The sequence below is a fragment of the Symphalangus syndactylus genome, chromosome 16 (genome assembly GCF_028878055.3).
Source record: "Symphalangus syndactylus isolate Jambi chromosome 16, NHGRI_mSymSyn1-v2.1_pri, whole genome shotgun sequence".
NCBI classification, from domain to species: Eukaryota; Metazoa; Chordata; class Mammalia; order Primates; family Hylobatidae; genus Symphalangus; species Symphalangus syndactylus.
Genome location: NC_072438.2, coordinates 39,431,546 through 39,455,052, shown reverse-complemented (window position 1 = coordinate 39,455,052; position 23,507 = coordinate 39,431,546). Strand labels below are relative to the sequence as shown.

The following is a 23,507-nucleotide window of genomic DNA, read 5'->3' as shown; positions in this document are numbered from 1 at the left end:
AAACCTTTTGGAAAATTCTTCATCTTTATTAATAAAGCTTGAGATTTTGGACCAGTTCACATTTAAAGTATCCTTTTTCTATTTAATTTTAAAATAATAAATATTCTGAAAGCAGAATCAACTGTACATTATTTCTATTCTTTTAAAAAAATGTCAGTGGGGCCGGGTGCAGTGGCTCATGTCTGTAATCCCAGCACTTTAGGGGATCCGAGGCGGGTGGATTACCTGAGGTCAGGAGTTTGAAACAGCCTAACCAACATGGTGAAACCCCGTCTCTACTAAAAATACTAAATTAGCCGGGCATGGTGGCACATGCCTGTAATCTCAGCTACTTGGGAGGCTGAGGCAGGAGAATCACTTGAATCAGGAGGCAGAGGTTGCAGTGAGCAGAGATCGTGCCATTGCACTCCAGCCTGGCCAACAAGAGTGAAACTCTGTCTCAAAAATGAAAGAAAGAAAAAAAAGTCAATGGCATTGATATTCTAATTTAGTGAATTCTTTGTCTTCAATAAAATTTTTTGGTTTTAGAGGCAACAAAATGTACAGCATATTATCAAAGTTTGTCAAATCATGCGCACTACAAAATGTTCAAGTATTTATTGTTTTTTAAGGCTTTTCTCAAATAAATCTTGGTTAAAAATCTTTTCATGTTTCTCTATTAGTGGTCAAGGTCTAAGAAAAATGTTAAAGTTATCAATAACTTCTCTTTGTTAGTAGGGCATGCTTACTAGTCGTTTGAAAACAGCACTAACAAGCCCACTGCAATCTCTCATACCAATATTTTTTTATTTGTATTAAGATGTGGATAAAACGTCAACACCACGCACAGTAAAGCATTTAGAATATGTAAAGAATTTCAATTTGTAACTCATTTTTTCAAAATGAAATGTTCAAAGTCTAAAGTGAACATTTAGTCTTTCTTTTGTAATATGTTAAATATGTTCAAAATGAAATAAACAGTATCAATGTGCAAGGTAATACTAACCTCATAATCAATCTTACTATGGCTAATATGGAGATAGTACATATGATCTCAATGGATGTTTTCTCAACTGGAAAAAAAAAAGGAATGGAAATTGCAATTGCACATCTTATGAGTCGTCTAACAGAAAACTTCTTTTGCAATTAGGATGGAATTATGCCATGAATCTAGGAAACTCTAACTGCATAGTTTTCAATAAAACAACTTTTTCCTGTGAGTTCATCCAAAGGGATTTACATCATAGAGTAAAGTAAAAATAAAAGAAACCATACTTTATTGTTAGGTGATGCTACGGCCCCAATAATGTCACAGAATCCTATTAAGTTACACGAGATCATGTGGAAGATTCTTTTGGCCTGATCTAAGTAATCTAATCAGCCCAATATCAGAGCACACCATTCTCTCAGGCAAATTCTGTAAAAGATTTTCCTAAGAATGTTCTAAAATTGTTCTCTAGAAAACTGTCAAAAGCCACAACAATTCTTTTGTGCTTCCTCAATTAATTACATGCATGTTCCTTTCTCAGGGTCTTTGCTCTTGCCCTGAAATATCTATCCCTTACATTTCTTTATGTCTTAGTTTTTTTGCTCTCTTCAGGCCCTGACTCAAATTTTACCAACTCAGATGTATTTTCCTAACTCTTCTGTCTAAATTCACCAATGTTCTCTACCTCTTTAAAGTCATTATTCCCCTTCTCTTAATCTTCTCTTAGTTATATTTACAACCACCTAAGACTTTATATATTTCATTTATTTATTTACTAACTTTGCTCCTTATAGAATGATAGCTCCTAGACAAGGACGGAGATTCTAGGTTATATCTCCAGATAACACAATATACTGGACAGTAGAATTTATATATGAGACTTACCTGAGAGTCACCAGCTTGCAGCCAACACTGTGAACTTGGGTAGGTCAATTTTCACAGTATATGGCACATAACAGTTATTCAATAAATGCTTTGTAAAGGGTGAATTAATTGCTCCCTTTTATTTTTAAAGAATGTTTTATTGGAAAAGCAATGCATGCATCTTTATAGAAAACTTCCCTCTTCAAAAGAAAGTATGTGTTTTTTTCAGAACTAGCTTGTATCTTTAGGCATGTATATGCATAAGTATGTAGATGTATATGTATATTTTAACATTTTAATAAACAAAAAGGAATATACTAAAACAAATTAGCAATACATCTTAGAAATTAACATACAGATATCTATTACACTTTTTAATAGGAACACTATAACTTATTATTTCTGTGGATGCTTCATAAATTGATCTATCTAGGACTCCTTTATGAAAATATAATACACTTTTATTAATGCATAATACTTAACTCGTATAATTTTAGATGCAATAGCCCTTTTTGCAGAGGTAGAGAACAGTGACAATTTTAAATTGAATGGAGAAGACTCTCTGAGTTGGTAATATTTGAGTCAATATCTGAATTAAACAAGAGACCAAGACAAGAAGCAAGTTAAGAGATGGATATTCCAGAAATGGGAACAGCAAGTGAAGAGGTACTGAGACAGGAAAACACCTCTAACATGTTCAACAATAGCAGGGTAGCTGTTGCCAGTTTTTATGAGAAAAAAGTTGGAACAATCCTACGAAATTACAAGGTATGTGTCTGGAAGAATTACATCTTAATTTTTAAAAAATGACTTCCAGCTCCATCCATGTCCCTAAAAGCCATTATCCTCAGCAAACTAACACAGGAACAAAACCAAACATCGCATGTTCTCACTTGTAAGTGGGAGCTGAACAATGAGAACACATGGACACAGGGAGAGGAACATCACACATTGGGGCCTTCTGGGGCAGGGACAAGTGGGGAGGGAGAGCATCAGGATAAAAAGCTAATGCATGCTGGGCTTAATACCTAGATGATGGGTCGATAGGTGCAGTAAACCACCACGGCATACATTTACCTATGTAACATACCTGCATGTCCTGCACATGTATGTCAGAACAAGATACAATTAAATTACATTTAACAAAGGAAGAACGAAATAGCACACTAAAATGTATTTGATAATATTATGTAAATAAAACACTGATTCATTTAAAAAATTACTTGGTTTAGGAAAATTATTTCAAAAATGCACAAACAGTACAATGTACTGCTTTTCAGCTATCTTCCCATTTTCTTAAAAATATAGTATTTTGGGCAAAATGATTTCTGCAATCTCCTCCTTGGCTGATAGTGCATAAATGAATAACCATATTAAGTAAAGGAATATGAAGTTCTAACTTTTCATGAAAATAAGATGAAGAAATGAACAGCCCAAGTTCATTGTGGGAGTTAGTGGCAGAGATGGGAGTTTCTAAGAAAAGAGTCTGTGAACTCTATCACGGGCTAAATTATCAGAGCATTTAGGTATTTGATTATACTTAGATGCATCAATTTCTGCAGGAATGACCTCAGTCAGCCTTGCCTCTTGATGGACACTGCCAGATTTGCCTTTGAGAATCTCTAGTTTCCAGGTACCTCAAGCTAACACATTCTCTTGTAATAAGCAAGTCTTCTCTACACTTTTTTTTGTTTGTTTTTGGAGATGGAGTCTTGCTCTGTCACGAGCCTGGAGTGCAGTGGCAGGATCTTGGCTCGCTGCAACCACCGCCTCCCGGGTTCAAGCGATTCTCCTACCTCAGCCTCCCAAGTAGCTGGGATTACAGCCGCCCGCCACCACGCCAGGCTAATTTTTTTGTATTTTTAGTAGAGACGGGATTTCACCGCGTTACCCAGGATGGTCTCCATCTCCTGATCTTGTGAACCGCCCGCCTCGGCCTCCCAAAGTGCTGGGATTACAGGCATGAGCCACCACGCCCGGCACTCTACACTTTCAAGTGAACAGCTTGCCTGTTAACTCTGATAGACTGAAAAATGTGGATGGAGAAAAAGTTGACTAAACCATTATCTGCCTAGGACTTTCTATCAAGTTTCTTGGGGCAGGTACACTCAGGAGATGCAAGTATTGACTTGCTCCTTCCTTCCTTCCTTCCTTCCTTCCTTCCTTCCTTCCTTCCTTCCTTCCTTCCTTCCTCCTTCCTTCTTCCTTCCTTCCTTCCTTCCTTCCTTCCTTCCTTCCTTCCTTCCTTCCTTCCTTCCCTTCCTCCCTCCCTCCCTTCCTTCTTCTCTACCTCTCTCTCTCTTTTTCTTTCTTTTGGCTTAAGTTATTTTTAATTGAATCTTTGTCAATTTATAACACTTACAACCAAAGTGTCCTATACAAATTGTTTAATCTAATATTTAATTTAGTCTAATACTTATTTTATATCTTGTACTAAGAATAATTTCCAGAAAATAAATACTGCCAGATAATAAAATAAATTCACTCAGGATGCAATCTAGTCTTAGTCATCTAGATATATTTTTTCTGTCGTTTTAATGTGATTTTTTAATATCTCATTGACATTAATCCTAGAAGCCTACTTTACCTCTCTTATTACCAAATTGTTGAGGAAAGATTCACAGTAAGTAACTTGATAGCATTTGCTAAATAATTTATACATATCTAAATTTAATATTTATTAGAAACTTTGTAAGTGCAATGCCCTGTGCTTGGCACTGAGGATAAAAACTTGTAGTCGTTCACCTCAATGGTTTGCTGGTGTTCAACGAAGAGACTTTTATTATTATAGTGTTAGAAGGTAGAGCAATGTGGAAAAATGGATTGCTAGAATAAAAAATGAAAGGATGAAAGTTTCTTGAATAATTGTTGGGTATATTCAAAGATCCACTCTAAGAAAGTTAAAATACTAATGCTCTATTAGTTGATATTCCAACCCAAAGATGTGGGATAAAGTTTCTGACAGAGAAATGAAAGCAAGACACATGTTTTTAAACAGAGTACTTTGTGGAAAGTACTTCACTGTATCCAGTAAAGACTGTGTTGCATTCCCACTGCTCCCAATTCATAATTCAGGATATAATTTCTCACCAGTAGGAGGCTATATGTGGTCTTCTTTCCTTGATTTATCTTGACATTCTTCCATATTGATATGATAATATTTCTAAGATGCAAATCTTAACCTATCACTCCCATGTTTAAAGGCTTCCAGTAGCCTCAGAGTGACCTCACGACAAATGCTACATTCCTCTTCCCTGTCTGTTCAGACCAGCTATGACCATCCATTGCCCAGCATTATGCCATCTCAACACAGTTGCTTCTTTCTTCTTAGGGCATTAATACATCCTTCTTTGATGTGTCATATGTTTCTTGCTCTTCTTCTGGTCAAAGACCTTGCATCATTCCAGTATTTGTTTACTGTATTTTGTTCCCATCTCACAGCTTGGCCTTACCCCCTACTGATTTCTTGAAGGCGAGGATTTAGAAAAATGATGCAAGGTACCTGCATCTCCAGGACCTGGCACTTGGAAACTACTCAATTAGCATTTGTTGAGTGGGTGAATCAGTGAATGAGTCAAAGAATGATTACTAAAAAATACTAACTTGACTTTCACCTCAGACCTTGATTCATCTCTTTGTCATTTTTAGGTTTAGCCCAGGTAGGAGAAAGAAGACAAGATTTAATCATTTTTTGAGGCTTCATTTAGCTTTTACATTAAAAGGTAAATTATGTATTTTTCTATTTTTTTCTTTTTACCTTACTTGATGTCAAAATATCTCTAATCACCCCTGAAAAAAACCAAATGATTATCTACACACTTCAAAATAAAATTATTAAAAATCCTGCCTGTTTCTAAATCTGTGTTTTCAGCTCAGCAGCAGAAATGCAAGCCTTTTGTCATCAGCCATTTCTGCCACTGAAGATAATAGCAATGCTTGGTTAATGGATCAAGGAAAATGAAATGAACCCACCGAGTTCTCTGTTTTATTTATTCTATTATGATATTTTATAGCATGCAATTTCATTTATGATACTATTTATCATTAAGTCATATGCCGTAAGTGATATGACAGGGCTTGAAATAATGAGAAAATATAATATTTTTGCTGTTTTAACTTTGAATTTAGTGATGGAAATGCTAAGGCAGCTGAAGGCAGAATTTTGGGGGGATACTGGCTCAAACAAACTGGAAGGCTTTAGAGAAAAAAACTTACTCTCAGGTCCCTTTAATAACCACATTGTTCATTTTGATTCGTATTAGAGAATTTAAATCTATTTGCTAAAATGATACCAAATATCAGTGCTACTTTATGCCAAAACCAATTTTCAAAATAGTCCTCTGTCATTATCATTTTAAGATTACTAGAATCTCAATATATTTAAAGTAGTTTATGACTGTGTTTATTGTTTTCACTTTGTTGTTCACATGAGCAAATAGAAAAATTATGATTTCCTTACAATTAGCACTCTATGTCTCCATTCATGTTAATTCTCAAATTGCCTAGTTTGTTTTTACATGTAATTCACATTTGTAAAAATAATAAATTTGGCACAGAGGTACAAAGTTCTAAAATTTATACAAGTGAAAAAAACCATTAACAGTACAAACATTTGTTTTAGTCTTCTTAGTTGATATTTTAAACTCCCTTCTCTCAATATTTCAATGCTGTTAAAAAAAATAAGGAAGAAAGGAAGGAAAAAAAATAAATAAATTTTGTAGTTGAAAAGGTTATAAGCAGAATAGGAACGTTCTGCTTCTCATCTGACTTGCTCCAACTAACCTAGTAATTTTTTATTTTTGTAAAATCGGAAGAAGATTGGGGGATAGCTACAAGATGCTTAATTTTGATAACAAATATGAAAGGGATTATTTCCCTTTCTGGCTCTCTCATTACACTTTCAGAGGCAACAATCCACACAAGATACCATAAAATCCAACCCAGAGGGTCATCTGCTAAGTTTATTTTAGGGCTGCTGTGTTCACTTTTAATGCTATTTTCATAGAACTGTTATAAGAAGAAATATCAAAGACTATTTCTACTGATCCACCAAATGCAATGATTTTTACATTCCTAATTTGAATATGGGAAACATATTACTACTTTTAAAGGCTATGTGGAAAACTAACCGATACAACAAACCAATGATAATTGATACCTATACTAATCACCCTGTGGCTTGCGTTCTGGACATAATTCTTCTCACAATAAAAATTAAACTATACATTTCATCCAGTGTCTCTAGAATAGTATTTCACGTGATGGAAGAGGAACAGTTATAGACGAAAAGAACATGTATAAATGAGTGCATCCCAACTTCAACAGCCCTGTACTTCTGTCCTCATTTTTTTTCTTTAATTTTTGCTACTAGATGCTGCCTTAGCTATTTAGACTTAGAAGCAATATAACAGGGTTTCGATGCATTCTCTTCATCCCTCCTAATAGATGAAATTTTTGACTGCATGTGAAAAGAAAATGTTAGAACTTTAGTCAGATGTTTATGAAAGTGGAGGTTGTCCAGGTTCTTGGTGTCCTGAACAAGGAATTGGACCTAACACAAAAACAAAGCAAGGAAAGAATGAAGCAACAAAAACAGAGATTTATTGAAAATTAAAGTACACTCCACAGGGTGGGAGTGGGCTTGAGCATAGGGACTCAGGAGTCAGGTTACAGAATTTTCTGGGGTTTAAATACCCTCTAGAGATTTCCATTGATTACTTGGTGTACGCGCTATGTAAATGAAGAGGATAAAGTAAAGATAAAAAGTCATTTACTTGGTGTACGCCATATGTAAATGGAGAGGATATTTCCTGTCATAGGTGACGTGTTTCCATTTGATTTAGTTCTAAGAAGTCAGCGTGAATTGGCCTTATGTTCTCCGCCTCCAGACCCAAATCCTGCCTCAGCTGGAGATACCTAGTAGACAATTAGACATGTGACTGTGCCCTAGAAGACAAGAGTAGATCAGACTCTATGAAAAGTGATACCTCAAACCCAAATTAGGAGTTTCTAGTCGAGAAAGTTGCCATGAATCAATACTAGAGATAACCCTGAGCTGGCGGCACATTCATTGTGCCTCCCCAAGCAAACCGCCATCATGTAAATGAGTCTTTGGGTCTTCTGGGCAAATAGATCATAATTCTCATATGTCTTATATTCCCGTAAGATCTGTTTGTTAATAAGTATGAGGCAGACTGAAGAGGAAAAAAAAGGAAAACATTTGGCACTAAATTGACCTAAAGGAAACGAAGCTCCTGCAGTCTGAGTTTTTACTTGTTTTGTTAACTGATTAGCCTACATTGGGGCTGAATAAATACTTTTGAAAGAGTAAATATATATTTAAACTTTGTCATTTATTTAGAAAATTATCTTCATTTAGAGAAATATATTGATAGCCACTAACCCACACTTCATAACTGTAGTTTGTCATGTTTTTTAGTTTTGTTTGTTTTCTTTTATGGCTAAGTTTAGAGCATCAGTTAAGTGGCTCTCACTTGCAAATCAGTTCAAAGAGATAAAGTGAAAAGAAATATACTGCCTCATAATTACAGGCTTCAGTTAGTATAACTGGGTTCAGTAACTTAAAAAAAATCATCATTTTGGCTGAGCGCGGTGACTCATGCCTGTAATCCCAGCACTTTGGAAGGTGGAGGCGGACAGATCACGAGGTCAGGAGATCGAGACCATCCTGGCTAACACAGTGAAACCCCGTCTCTACTAAAAATACAAAAAATTAGCCGGGCGTGGTGGCGGGCGCCTGTAGTCCCAGCTACTCGGGAGGCTGAGGCAGGAGAATGGCATGAACCCTGGAGGCGGAGCTTGCAGTGAGACGAGATTGTGCACTGCACTCCAGCCTGGGTGACAGAGCAAGACTCTGTTTCAAGAAAAAAAAAAAAACAAAATCATAATTTTACTGTCTTCTCTTAGCTCTTCTACCTTCTGTGTGGCTTTCAGATGGCAGCTTCTTACAAGTTTAGGCTCCATATTTAGACCCAACATGAATAGCTTGCCTCTATTCCAACAACCCCAACAAAACTCTTACTGTATCTTCCGGATGTTTGTCAGATCACATGTCTATCCCTAATGCAAAGATGTTAGCCAGGAAAATGAAATGACTAATGGTCACACTTGCATTATTAAAAGGAGCATGACCAAATGAAAGGAGTTGAGAAAAAGAATGTTCATGACAGATAAAGTGTAGTAATGCAACACAGTTTTATGCCTAGGATTTAAATATATATGTGAAACAATACACTACATTCCTGGAAATATGAATAATGTGTGTCTCCCTCACTAAAGCTGACAAAAATATAACCACACTCACACAATCTATTTTAAATATGCATGTTTTAAAATCATATAGATTTTTTTTCCATTGGATACCACAGAGAAGAGAATACAAATCTCAAATAAATTATAGACAAAATAAACAAAACTAAACCAAACCTGAGAAACACTGATACATATGATCAGTTCTTTTAGTGACTTACTATAAGGTAAATTTATGTTTGATCATGGGGTTTTATTCAAAAATACTGTAATAAAATCTAAATTAAATGAAATAATATTGATATGCATGTAATTTTCACATTTATTCTGTTTAAAATGTGTTTAATAAGCAATACTATGTTAGCCTTTGAGTTTATAAAGCCTACTTCACTGGGAAGATGAATATGTTCTTGCTATATCTGACTAATGATGGAAAGGTAGCAACTAAATAATCTGCTGTATAATATACATATATAAAACATACTGAAAGGATTTTTTAGAAAATAATTCAGTATATTAAGTAAGAATATATATGTCACACCCAACAAATTGCAAGATGTTTGTTCATTCCAATTTTGTTCAAGTAAACTTTATTTCTTATGAACCTATATTTGGAAGGAAAAATTAAAATTTCCCCTATATTTTTGTAATAAGTTTAAAAGGATAAAGTATTAGTTTGTCATAAGGTCAAAAGTTTTGATGTAGAATGCACAGAATTGTTAATATAATGAGAAAATATTTTTCATATACTAGAAAAAAACACAATGAAATTGTTGCAAAATTTAAGTGGTTCTATGATTAAAGCATTATTATTTGCTGAAAAGATAATAAAACATTGTAATAACAAAACAAGTAGAGATGACCCCATAAGAAGATAATATCGTTTTTACAAATATTCAATTTCATATATTTTCGAAGTTCTAATAAGGAACTCTATTTTTTATCTGAATAGCTCAATAAAGATTTGATCAAGATTTTGTAGTAATCGAAAACAAAACAAAACAAAAAACAAACAAAAAAGAGACAATAGCAACAGACACACTGGTTCTGGAACAGTTCAGTGCTTTAGCCTTTGAAAGTGTTCAGCTGATAATGAATAATAAACTTCAGGTTTAAAATACAATGCAGATTTTTTTATGACAGTTACATAATAAAAATGTTTATTTAATAGAACTTGTGGTGTGTGGGCAAGTTATTCATTCATTTCCCCCTCCAATAAAATAATGATATTAATTAGGTAATAATAATTACAATCAATGCTGATGCATTTTTTATTTAAATATGAAATAAATTGTAAAAAAGGGAGTAATATACCTTTCTTATTGCCACAATTCTCAGAATGCTTAAAACATATGTATACATTTTTTCCCAAGCCAATATAGGTTCAAAAGAAGAGACTTTTTTAAAAGTTTTATTTTTTAATTTATTGGTATATGCATAATAATGGCAGATTTTAAAATCAAAAGAACGCTTTATTTATCAACCTAAATACAGGACAGCTGAAGCAATCAGCAGCTGTTGGTTGATCATCTGGAAGAATAAAAGAATGTATTTATAGGAGAAAAAATAGCATGCTATTTTCCCCAACCCATCACATAGCCTCATGTACTTGGAATTAATGCCTATAACCTGCTAAGCAATTTTGAAAATGGTTGATTGTAAATAAAATGGCATTGAAAAATAGATTGTATAAAGTTAAATGTATTATTTTCCATGCATACTGTTGTATTATAATGTTTTAATATGGATATCAGTTAAAAATAGTTAATTTATTTTAAAATACATTCTACATTGAATGTTATGGCAGTTATCCAAATACAGGCTTTAATTAATAGGTGTTGGTACTATGGTCTATTCATTTATACACTTCTACAGCCACTAAATCTGCCTTCAGTACTTCAATATCCAAAAAATTAAACATAAAGCTAATTGTAACCATGAAGAAAAACAAAAATAATCATATTATATATTTTAAAAAGCATATTTTTATAAAATTTTTTATTTTAATAAAAATAAAAAAGGTGATTTCAAGATGATCATGACAGTTTAAAATCTGACTTCCTTTTATATGTATTGATTCAGGTTAAAGTCCAGTTTCTGCATTCAAATAATTGAATTTCTGTTATGAATCAACCGGGGTGGGAAGACTGAATATATGTAGTTATATTTTCCACAAAATTAAAGTTGCACAATTACTGATATATTATTTCAGTGTTTAGGAAAACTCTTATCAATATCTTGAGACTAGCAGATATTGGTTGGTTATTGTAAAAAAAAAACATGAAGTAAAGGATTCTAATAAATAATACAAAATATACCTTATGATGATTTTTATCTTAACTTCATATATGGAAATATACTTCCATTCACCAACATTTTAATATAAAAGTCAGGGCTTATCTTTGAGGATAGGCAAATGGCTTGAATTCAAAAGCACACTGCAGAATTCTTTGTGACTTTTACCATTTTGTTTCATTTGCTTTCAGTGTGTGTCCCAAACTTAACTCTAGAGTATTTTAATCCCTCCTTGTAATCAAGTGTTTACAAGCAGCTACTCCCTGCATGATGGACCTTACCTGTAGTCAGATGATATTACCTGTTTTTCCATGCCTCAGTAGAATCTTTTTAACATCTTTTTTTTTTTTAATTATTGTACTTTAAGTTTTAGGGTACATGTGCACAATGTGCAGGTTTGTTACATATGTATCCATGTGCCATGTTGGTGTGCTGCACCCATTAACTCGTCATTTAGCATTAGGTGTAACGCCTAATGCTATCCTTCCCCCTCCCCCTCCCCCCACCCCACAACAGTCCCCGGAGTGTGATGTTCCCCTTCCTGTGTCCATGTATTCTCATTGTTCAATTCCCACCTATGAGTGAGAACATGCAGTGTTTGGATTTTTGTCCTTGCAATAGTTTACTGAGAATGATGATTTCCAGTTTCATCCATGTCCCTACAAAGGACATGAACTCATCATTTTTTATGGCTGCATAGTATTCCATGGTGTATATGTGCCACATTTTCTTAATCCAGTCTATCGTTGCTGGACATTTGGGTTGGTTCCAAGTCTTTGCTGTTGTGAATAATGCCGCAATAAACATACGTGTGCATGTGTCTTTACAGCAGCATGATTTATAGTCCTTCGGGTATATACCCAGTAATGGGATGGCTGGGTCAAATGGTATTTCTAGTTCTAGATCCCTGATGAATCGCCACACTGACTTCCACAATGGTTGAACTAGTTTACAGTCCCACCAACAGTGTAAAAGTGTTCCTATTTCTCCACATCCTCTCCAGCACCTGTTGTTTCCTGACATTTTAATGATGGCCATTCTAACTGGTGTGAGATGGTATCTCACTGTGGTTTTGATTTGCATTTCTCTGATGGCCAGTGATGATGAGCATTTTTGCATGTGTTTTTTGGCTGTGTAAATGTCTTTTTTTTTTTTTTTTTTTTTTTTTTTGAGACGGAGTCTCGCTCTGTCGCCCAGGCTGGAGTGCAGTGGCGCCATCTTGGCTCACTGCAAGCTCCGCCTGCCGGGTTCCCGCCATTCTCCTGCCTCAGCCTCTCCGAGTAGCTGGAACTACAGGCGCCCGCCACCACGCCCGGCTAATTTTTTTGTATTTTTAGTAGAGACGGGGTTTCACCGTGGTCTCGATCTCCTGACCTCGTGATCCGCCCGCCTAGGCCTCCCAAAGTGCTGGGATTACAAGCGTGAGCCACCGCGCCCGGCCAAATGTCTTCTTTTGAGAAGTGTCTGTTCATGTCCTTTGCCCACTTTTTGATGGGGTTGTTTGTTTTTTTCTTATAAATTTGAGTTCATTGTAGATTCTGGATATTAGCTCTTTGTCAGATGAGTAGGTTGCGAAAATTTTCTCCTATTTTGTAGGTTGCCTGTTCACTCTGATGGTAGTTTCTTTTGCTGTGCAGAAGCTCTTTAGTTTAATTAGATCCCATTCATCAATTTTGGCTTTTGTTGCCATTGCTTTTTGTGTTTTAGACATGAAGTCCTTGCCCATGCCTATGTCCTGAATGGTAATGCCTAGGTTTTCTTCTAGGGTTTTTATGGTTTTAGGTCTAACATGTAAGTCTTTAATCCATCTTGAATTAATTTTTGTATAAGGTGTAAGGCTTCCATTGGTTTTAAAACTTGACCTGTGTTTCCCGTGGTCACTTCTTCTAGCACTTCTGACCTGCCACCCTCATAACTCAGTGGTTTGCATTCTTTCCACACCTCTTTCACTACCTATTCTGCCTAATATAAGCCCAGTTTTATAGAGGGGAGGGAGGGAAAGCAAAATATTTTGTTTGTTTTCTTCACTAACATAGCACCAGTGTCTGGAAAAGTACCTGACACAAATTAGATATTCAATAAATATTTATGTAATGAATGAAATAATTATCTAATTTCATCATAATTCCTATGGATTAACAATGAAGTTGCTTATGCATATAAAGTTGCTAAATATTCTTCAGAGTAAAATGATTTTTACTTCTAAGACATTAACACTTTGTAATACCTATTCTTTTGCTTCTTTTCTTCTAAATTTTTTAGCACTAAGAATTACATTAGACATTTAAGTTGATGATAATAATGAAAGCATCTTTAATATATTCAGTAGAAACAAAAGGTTTATACCAACAAGAGGATTATTCTGGTATTAAGCTTATGATAAGTAATACTCAATAAATTCATCCAGTCTTTCTTCAGGTTTATTGACAATAAACTATTCAAATATTTACTTAAATATTTGAATATTTAAATTCACAGCATTTTTGTTTTTGTTAATTAGTTATAGCACAAAGTTTGCTGTGAACTTCATAAATGTATAATAAAATCACGATAAATAAACACTTTCACTCTTTTAATTTATTTCTCCAGGGATGCAAATGGAAGTTACACATTTAATAAAGTCCTAACTTCTTGGAAGTGTAATAAAATAGAATAAGAGCTTATAATTACATTCTCTCCAGAATTTACATTCAGTGCATGTTTACATGCACTGAAAATAAAGCCACCCTTATTCACAAGTGTTTATCTGTAAATATGAAAGAAAATAATGTGATAAAGTTTAGGCTTTGAAGTAAATGGAAATCGATGCCTTAATAAAAGTCTCAATGACACAGCCAGTGAGGTAAATACAACCTATTAGGATGTGATTCTTTTTTAAGGAAAGCAGAGAAAATAGAATGACAGAATATTAGAAGCAATACAATTAGACAACTAAAATGTACAGAAGAGTCAAGGGGAAAAATATACTATTTAAGCACATAATACATTTTATAATATTTCTACCAGATCAGGATGATCTATAAAGATGATACACATTGGAACACAAACTAGGTGATGTCTATTTTTTAGTTTGAATAGTAAATATAGATATTTTATTAAATCTAGTAACCAGACTAATTCTGTAGGTGGTTATAAGAAAGAAAAAGAATTGAAAATAAGTAAATTAATTAGCCATGTAAAAATTTTTACATCTTTTCTACACACTTCTAATATTGTGACACATATTTATTTATATTCAAAGATATATTAATAGACACATATTATCTGTTAAAATATACCTCTATTTTAATATGAAATAACTCTATTTTGTTGTAAAACATGTGTCTAAAAACACTGTTGTATAATACTATGAGGGTTTAATTAAATGAACTGACCTATATTCCTCAGAGCCACAGACAAACCATTGAAGTTGTTCATCTGAGATCCATATTCAAGGTGAATTGAAAGGCATATTTTAGTTAATGCTGAGAATAATACTAAAAAATGTTCCAACTCAAAATCAAATAGCTTATTTGATATTTACATAAGCCTCATATTGAGGATCTGATAAGAAATCCAGTGATTTTAACACAGAGCATTAATTTTGTTTAAGAAAAGTCTAAGAAGGTAAAAAATATCTTTGAGTTTATCACATGTATGTTTCTGCAGCATACATATTAGCAAAGAACCTGCAGTCTTACTATGTTTGTAACTTATGTTTTTATTTTTTGTGTTATTATTATTTTAAAAATCAACAAAATGTTCTGAAGACATCATATTCAAACCTAAACAAAGAAACCTAAGGTGCTCAAAAAAAAAAAAAAAACCCTCAGGAATTCTGTAATAAATCTTATTTCTCTTTCTTTATGTGTGGTAAGTCAAATGGCACTGGATTCATTACCTGTATTAGTCAAAGCAAAATTAGAACAGGTAAGAGGACTACTGATAAGTAATTGCACTTGACACTATTTTTGCCTATAATGATTGATAGCATGTCATAATGTTCATTGTTCTAGAGTTCATCATACAACTGAGCACTAGAAAACTAGAGAAAATTAAACAGAAAAAAAAATCTTTTGCATCTGGACACAGTGAAGAACTCTATGTTTTTAGGAAATTAGAGAAATAATCAACATATCACAAGTTTCCATAATATTGCTTTAAATGTTTTATAAGAAGAAGCAACTTTTAATATTAATATTTCAAAATTTTCAGGAAGACCTAAGCATTTACTGGAAAATGTTATTTTTCTGTACTTTTGATTAATTGAAATTTAAAAATGTCTTTTATCACATGATAATCTAAATAAAGTGAAAAGACTAGCAACACTAGAAGTATATATTTGGTGGTTGTAAAACCAACAGAGATTCATATTCAGAATACATAAATATCCCCCACATATCAATTTCAAAATATGTGTAAACAAAAGAAAATAGACAAAACTTATGGAGGGTGCTTCCAGAGAAGTTTACACAATGTGTAGTAAATATCTTCTTAAATGTTCATGTGTAATCAGGGCAATTCAAATATAAACTCAGTAAGATTTGACTTTAGAAATAAAAATGAAAGTCAAATAATTCTAAGAGTTGGGGCAAGTGGTAATCAACAAGAACCCTTTACAGTGCAGGTTGGAGTATAATATTTTGCAACCACTGTGGAAACGTGTTGGAACATACTCTAACCCTTTTTTTTTTTTTGAGACAGTGTCATTCTTTTTGCCAAGGCTGGAGGAGTTCAATGGTGCACTCTCGGCTCAATGCAACCTCCGCCTCCAGGGTTCAAGTGAATCTCCTGCCTCAGCCTCCCAGAGTAGCTGGGATTACAGGCATGCACCACCACGACTGGCTAATTTTGTATTTTTAGTAGAGATGGGTCTTCGCCATGTTGGCCAGGCTGGTCTGGAACTCCTGACTTCAGGTTATCCTCCCACCTCGGTCTCCCAAAGTGCTGGGATTACAGGCGTGAGCTTCCATGCCCGGCCCAGTTTGTATTGAATTACCTAGAAAAACTCCTGAATCTGTATAGAGACAAATTTCCTAGAAGAATATTTTAGAACAATAAATACCTGAAAATAATGAAACTTTTCATTGACAGAAAATCCAATGTAATCTAATGTAGCAATGAAAGGAATATACCAATGCCTCAAAAATAATGTACAAATTTCAAAATCAGAGGTGGTACTGAGAAGTGGAGTGCTGTTGCAACAAATATCTAAAAATGTGGTAGCAGTTTGAAAGTGAGTAATGGGTAGAAGCTGAAAGAGTTTTGAGGTGCATGCTAGAAAAAGCCTACGTATAGCTTTGAAGGAATTTAAAGGTGATTCTGGTGAGGGCTCAGAAATTAAAGAGGAAAGCTGTAGAGAAAGCTTTCATATTCTTAGAGAACACACAAATAACTGTGTACAGAATGTTGATAGAAATATGGATTTGAAGAGCTATTTTGGTGATATCTAAGATGGAAATTAGTAACATGTGATTGGGCAATATATTGTCCTTGTTATAAAATGACAAATAGCTTGGCGGAATTGTGTTTGTGTCCTAGTGGTTTTTGGAAGGTAGAACTGTGAGTGATGAAATTGAATATTTATTTGAAGAGAGTTCTAAGTACAATGTTGAAAAAGCATCTTGATTCCTCCTGACTACTTATAGTAAAATGAGAGAAGAGAGAAATAAATTGAATATGGAGACATTAAGCAATAAGCAGCTATAACTTAAAGATTTGGAAAAGTCTCAGTCTGTTCATGTCACAAAAAAAAAAAAAAAAAGAGAGAGATTTTGGAATTCCCAGCTCCAAAACTGTGATAAATACATTCTGGCATTTAAGCCACCCAGATTATAGTACTCTGTTTTGTAGCAGCCTAAATTGATCAATCCAGATACATAATTACAAAGTCAAATATTCAATAGAAGAGTTGAAATAAAAGTAAAAAGATATCCTCTATATCATAGAATATAAAGAAAATAAAAGTATGAGAGGGAAGGAAAGAAACACAAACAGTAAATTTGAAGAGTTCCAGAAAGAACTATGAAAAAAGAATAAGAATTTAAAATTTAAATAATTTTAAAAAGAACAAAAGAAATTTTTTAGAAAAATTATTTTCAAATTAAAATAATCAAAGTGTTGAAAAACAAAGCAATAATATCAGAGAAGGACGAAAAACAGGAAGAGAACAAGAAGGCCCCATAACGAAATATTGTGATATTGAGGATATCTTAACACATTGAGAATAACTTTAAAATTCTTAGAAAACTTGTAGAAAAAAGAAGTAAAAAGAAAATTAAAACTAGTTCTAACAGTAGAACAAATTTTAGATTCCCATGAGTCTTATCAGCAACACTGGCATGTAGAAGAATATAAAATTATGCCTGTATATGTCTGAGCACAAATTGTTTTTAATTTAGAATTCAATACTCATCCAAACTATCAAAAATGAGAGATGCAGACATGCAAAAATCCAGAATTTATCTACCTCCTTTTGTCTCTTTTGGGCATAGTTACTCAAGGATATGAAATAAAGAAGTTAATAAAGAAAGAAGATGCAAGACTGAGGAAAAAATGGATCTAATCTAGAAATAGAGTAAAACAAACACCTGAAGGACAGCATTATAGTGAGACTACAGAATAACCAAAGCAATTGGAGAGAAAATTTGAATAATTTTTGAGTAAAATCTAGAAAGAGGAAATCCATGGTTAGCGAGATAAGTTTAAGTTACATTTAAGGCATATTATGCTTGGTAAAAAAATTTAAAAAGCAATTATAAACTCGAGGAAACAATATAAATTCTAATTTTTCATGGTGGTGAGCAACAGTTTTCAAAAGAATATGAGAAAAAAAACAAAAGCTCAGTCAAAATATTTATAGTGATATTGGTAATTATTGAAGATATTTAAAGACATAGTTAAAAGATGTTACTCTGAGTAATAAGATAGTAGAAGTTTTTTTATATATATTTTGCAATTTTATACTGAAAATTGATTACCTTGCTAAAAAAATACATTTTAAATTATGAAGCTGAGCTTCACTCTCAGCACTGAAAACTAACTAAATAAAAATAGTCAAATTCCCAATTTATTTTACTTATTCAGTATAATCTTGATTAAAATTACAGCAACTTACTTCACGGATATCAACAAACTGATTCTAAAGTTTATATGGAAAGGACAACAACTTAGAAGAGCTAACAACATATTAGATAGAACAAAGTCAAAAGAATATCAGTATACAACTTCAAGGCTTACTATAAAGCTATAGTGATAAAGACAGTGGTATTCGTTAACAATTAGACAAATAGATTAATAAAATAAAATAGAGAACCTAGAAAGAAACCAACACAAAAATAAGCAATTTTTGACAAAGGAGCAAAGGTCATTAAATGGAAGAAGGATAATTTTGGCAACAACTGGTGCTTGAACAATCGCACACTCAAGTGCTATATATATATATATATGTACACACGCACTTATATATACACATATAGACTTTACATATGTTATAAAAATTAACTTAAAATGAATAATAGATAAAAGTGCAAATCTCAAATTTATAAAATTTCTAGAAGATATCAAAGAAAAATATCTGTGTGATCTTAGGTTTGTTGATGTGTTTTAAGATACAATACCAAAAGCATGATTAATGAAAAATAATAATTAGTAAGTTGCACTCCATTGAGGTTAAAAACTTCTACTCTGTAAAGCATACTTGTTACATCAAAATGTTAATTGAATATAGGCCCTAGGGAGAAGCAACTTCATGGGCAGATTAAGAGACAAAAATAGCGAAGTATGATCTTCTGGGCACACTCCACCGGAAAAAGAAAGTCTCAGATGGGCATGCGTATAACTCCCTATATACACTGTCCAATCCCAAGGGTAAGGAGAACACTGTGCATGCAGAAAATCCATCCTCAGGGAAGAATCATGAGAAACAGGTGAGCCTATAAAGTCCCAGGATCAAGGTTAAAGACCCCTTCTTTTTCTCTCTTTGACCTTTAGGAGCCCACTTGGAACTCTTCCACGAGTTACTTCCTTTTTTTCCTGTTCTAAGGCCTTCTAAATAAACTTCCATTCCTGCTTTGGAACTTCCTTCAATCTCTTTTTCTGCCTTATGCCCCTCAGTCAAATTATTTCTTCTGAGGAGACAAGGGCTGAAGTTGCTACAGATGGGTATGAATTTGCCACCAGTAACTTGGGGTAACTTGGATGTCTTCCACCACTAACAATATGAGTTGTTAGGAAACAGTTCAACTCATAACAGATCTGAACAGACACCTAATCAAAATTGATACAGATAACTAGTAAGCACATGAAAAAATATTCAATATGTGAAGGGTCTTCAAAGTATTCACGGAATATGTGTGGTTTGAGAAAACTCTGCATAGACCTTAATTTTTTGTGTTAAAATAAACTCATGTTAACTTGTAACATGTCTAAACAGGATATATTTTTAGGTGCTAAGAAGGATAAGAAACCAGTTTGAAAAGAGCTCCTATCAGAGCAACATGAATTCTGCTAAAATTGAAGCCAAAACAAACATAAAATATATGCTGAAGCTTGGGTGGAAGAATAGTGAAATCACTGATTCTTTATGAAAAGTTTATAATACATTTTGATAATGCCCCAAATAAATCAGCAGTTTACAAATGGATAACTTATTCTAAGAAGGGATGAGATGTTGTTGAAAACAAAGCACACAGCAGCAGACATTCCATATCAATTTGCAGGAAAAAACTTAATTTTGTCTGTGCCCTAGTTGAAGAGAACCATCAATTAACCACAGAAACAATACCCGTCATCATGGACATTTCAATTGGTTCAGCTTAAATAATTTTGATTGAAAAATTAAAGTTGAGCAAACTGTCCAGTAGATGGGTTACCAAAACCATTGTGCTCAGATTGGCTCCAGACAACAGCAGAGAATTAATGGAAATTTTAAATGAGTATGGTCAAGAACCAGAAGCAATTCTTTAAAGAATTGTAACAGAAAATAACATAGAGCTTTATCAGTACAATCCTGAAGACAAAATACAATCAAAGTGATGGCTATCAAGAGGTGGAACTGGCCCAGTCAAAGCAAAAGTGAACTGATCATGAACAAAGATGATAGTTTATTGGGATAATCATGGCAATTTGCTTGTTGACTGCTGCAAAGTCAAAGAACATTATCTGCCTATTATGAAAGTTTTGAAAATATTAGCCATAGCTTTAGCAGAAAAATGCTCAGGAAAACCTCACTAGAGAGTCTTTATTTACCATGATAATGCTCCTGCTCATTGTCTCATCAAACAATAGTAATTTTGTGAGATTTTTCAATGAGAAATCATTAGACATCCACCTAATAGTGACGATTTAGCTCCTTCTGGCTTCTTCTTATTTTATAATCTAAAAAATACTAAGTAAAGGACACCCATTTTTTTCAGTTAATAATGTAAAACAGGCTGGGTGCAGTGGGTTATGCCTGTAATCACAACACTTTGGGAGGCAGAGATGGAAGGATCACTTGGGCTCAGGAATTTGAAACCAGCCTGGGCAACACAGTGATGCCCTGTCTCTATAAACAACCAAAAAATAGCCTGGCATGGTGGCATGTGCCTGCAACTCCATTTACTTAAGAGGCTGAGGTGGAAGGATAGTTTGAGCCCAGGAGTTTGAGGCTGCAGTAAGCTAGGATTGCACCACTACACACCAGCCTGAATGACAGGGTGAAACCTCTTCTCTAAAAAATTAAAAGTTAAAAGACTGCATTGATGTGGTTAAATTCTCAGGAACTTCAGTTCTTTAGGGATGTACTAAAGACTTCGTATCATTGCTTACGAAATTGTCTTAAAATTGATGAAGCCTAGGTTGAGAAAGAAAGTTATATTTTTTGTTTTTCTGTTTTAATTCTATAGTTTAATACAAACATTTTGAAGTACACTTGTATGTGATTAGAAAAATACATATTAAAATAACAAAGAGATATTACTACATGCAAACCAGAATGGGTAAATACCAAAATACTAACAACATGAAATAATGGTGAGGATGCATAGCAATAGAAACTCTCATTATTTGCTGATGGAAATGCAAAATAATGCAGCAACTTTGGAAGACACTTTATCAATTTCTTACAAAGCTAAACATAGTTTTGCCACATAATTCAACTATTTTTTTGCCTAGGTATTTACACAAATGAGTTGAAAACTTATATCCTCACACACACAAACTCCATATAAAAATATTTATAGCAATTTCATTAGGTGCCAAAAATTGGAAGATGTATGTCAGTTGTTGAATGGATAAATAAGCTATGTCACATGTATATTATAGAATACTATTCAGCAATAGAAAAATGGATTATCAAGCCACAAAGAGTCCTGGAGGAATCATTAATGCATATTGCTAAGTGAAATAAGCCAGTCTGAAAAAACTATGCACAGCATAATTTCACTATATAATAATTTAGAAAAGGTAAAACTATAAAAACAGTAAAAAAAATAAGTGTTTTCTAGTGTTTGGAGAAAAAGGAGAGAAGGACAAAATGGTTTTATAAGGTAATTTTTAGAGCAGTTATGCTTCTCCGTATGATACTGTAATGGTGGATACATAACCTGATATATTTGACAAAACCCATAAAATTCTACATAACAGTAAACTTAATGTAAACTATGGACATTACTTAATAATAATGTATCCTTATTGATTAAATTATAACAATGTATGACACTGCTGCAAGATGTTAATACAGAAAACTGAGGGTGGGAGGAGACCCACCCTCAGTATATGGGATCTTTCTGTACTTTCTTTCTGGTCGAGTTTTCTGTATACCAAAGGTTGCTCTAAAAATGGTCTATTAATAAAATATGTATATATACACATAAAATAAAATATATATAGTAAATAAAATATACATGATAGCGGCAGGAGGCAGACAGGAATGGGTACCCAATGAAATCTGACCTTCAAGCCAAAGACAGTGTAAAGCCTGAAAACCAAACCACAAGTCTCAGATGAATCCCTAGACCAGATTAAGCACCTCTCTTCCTGACTGGTGCACTTTCCTCTGAATGATCCCCACCCTTCACTTGTTTTACATATACCTACCATTCTCTAATTGTTTTTTACAGTGTCATGTCCATCTTTGAACGATACCTTTCTTCAGCCTTTTCTGCATACTCAAAGACCAATCAGCATGTGCTTCCTCATTCTGAACCCATAAAAGCCCTGGACTCAGCCACACTTGGGGAGACTACTTGACTTCGGGTAGAGGGCTGCCCTTTTTGAGTCCCCTTTCCACTGAGAGCTGTCACTAAATAAAATTCTCCTTCATACTCATCCTTTTTGGATGTGGGACAAGAATTCAGGACCCACTGAATGTGGGTATGAAAAAGGCAATAATACCCTTTAGCCTTCCACTAGAAGTGGGTGGTTGTCCCATGCAACGGGGCCAGCAGTGGAGCCAGGCCAGCTCAGGAGCTGCAGGCTGGAGAAGGGCAATGGTACTGAAGGAGCTGTTAACACGCCCCAACCGCCAAGCTGTGGACGGCAGAATAACATCCCCTTTGCGGCTCTGGGATTTCTAGCTTTTTCAAGTTTTCCAGGTTCCCCTCATTCAGATACCAGCACCCAAGACGAAAGCAGGTTGCAGCATGCTGGCCCAGTGGTGGGCTGAGCACAGATCCCTCAACAAGTGCCGCCAGGACTTGGGGAAGTAAAGGACAGAAAACAAAAGGAGATGCCTTTTCTCCTCTCCCTCACACACCCTGAATTTTTGCAGAAAGAAAGGAATTAAAGGACACATTTTCCTTCTCTTTCAGATGGGTAACCAATTGTCTTCATCCTACACTCCTCTGGCGTGTATCCTGAATCACTGGGACTCAGACTCTGGAGAAAAAAACACCTCATATTCTTTTGCACAAGTGTGTGGCCAGGTTATGTTTTGCATGTAGGACAGGCTTGGTCTCAGGAAGGAGAATTAATCTCAATACCATCCTGCAGCTGGACCTTTTCTGTAAACGTGAGGGCAAATGGTCTGAGTCCTATATGTTCAGCCTTTCTGTGCCTTAAAGAGTAATACAAACCTTTGCTGACACTGTAGGATTGATTCAGCCCTCTTAGTGGTCATATCAAGAGAGGCTACAAAAGTCAACCCCAAGGA

At 34.2% G+C, this 23,507-nt stretch overlaps 1 long non-coding RNA gene across 3 annotated transcripts in view; it reads right to left on the bottom strand.

Moving 5' to 3' along the window:
* LOC129464675 (uncharacterized) overlaps nt 1–23,507 on the bottom strand; it is a 131,773-nt gene that overhangs the window by 30,083 nt on the left and 78,183 nt on the right. For 2 of the 3 annotated variants that reach the window (XR_008651662.1, XR_010116113.1), the window contains 2 exons: nt 7,606–7,777; nt 6,387–6,498 (listed from right to left, as the gene is read on the bottom strand). This is a non-coding gene — a long non-coding RNA (uncharacterized lncRNA). Of the gene's footprint in view, nt 1–6,386; nt 6,499–7,605; nt 7,778–23,507 lie in introns of those variants that run through there. The other variant, XR_008651660.2, reaches the window with a different exon arrangement.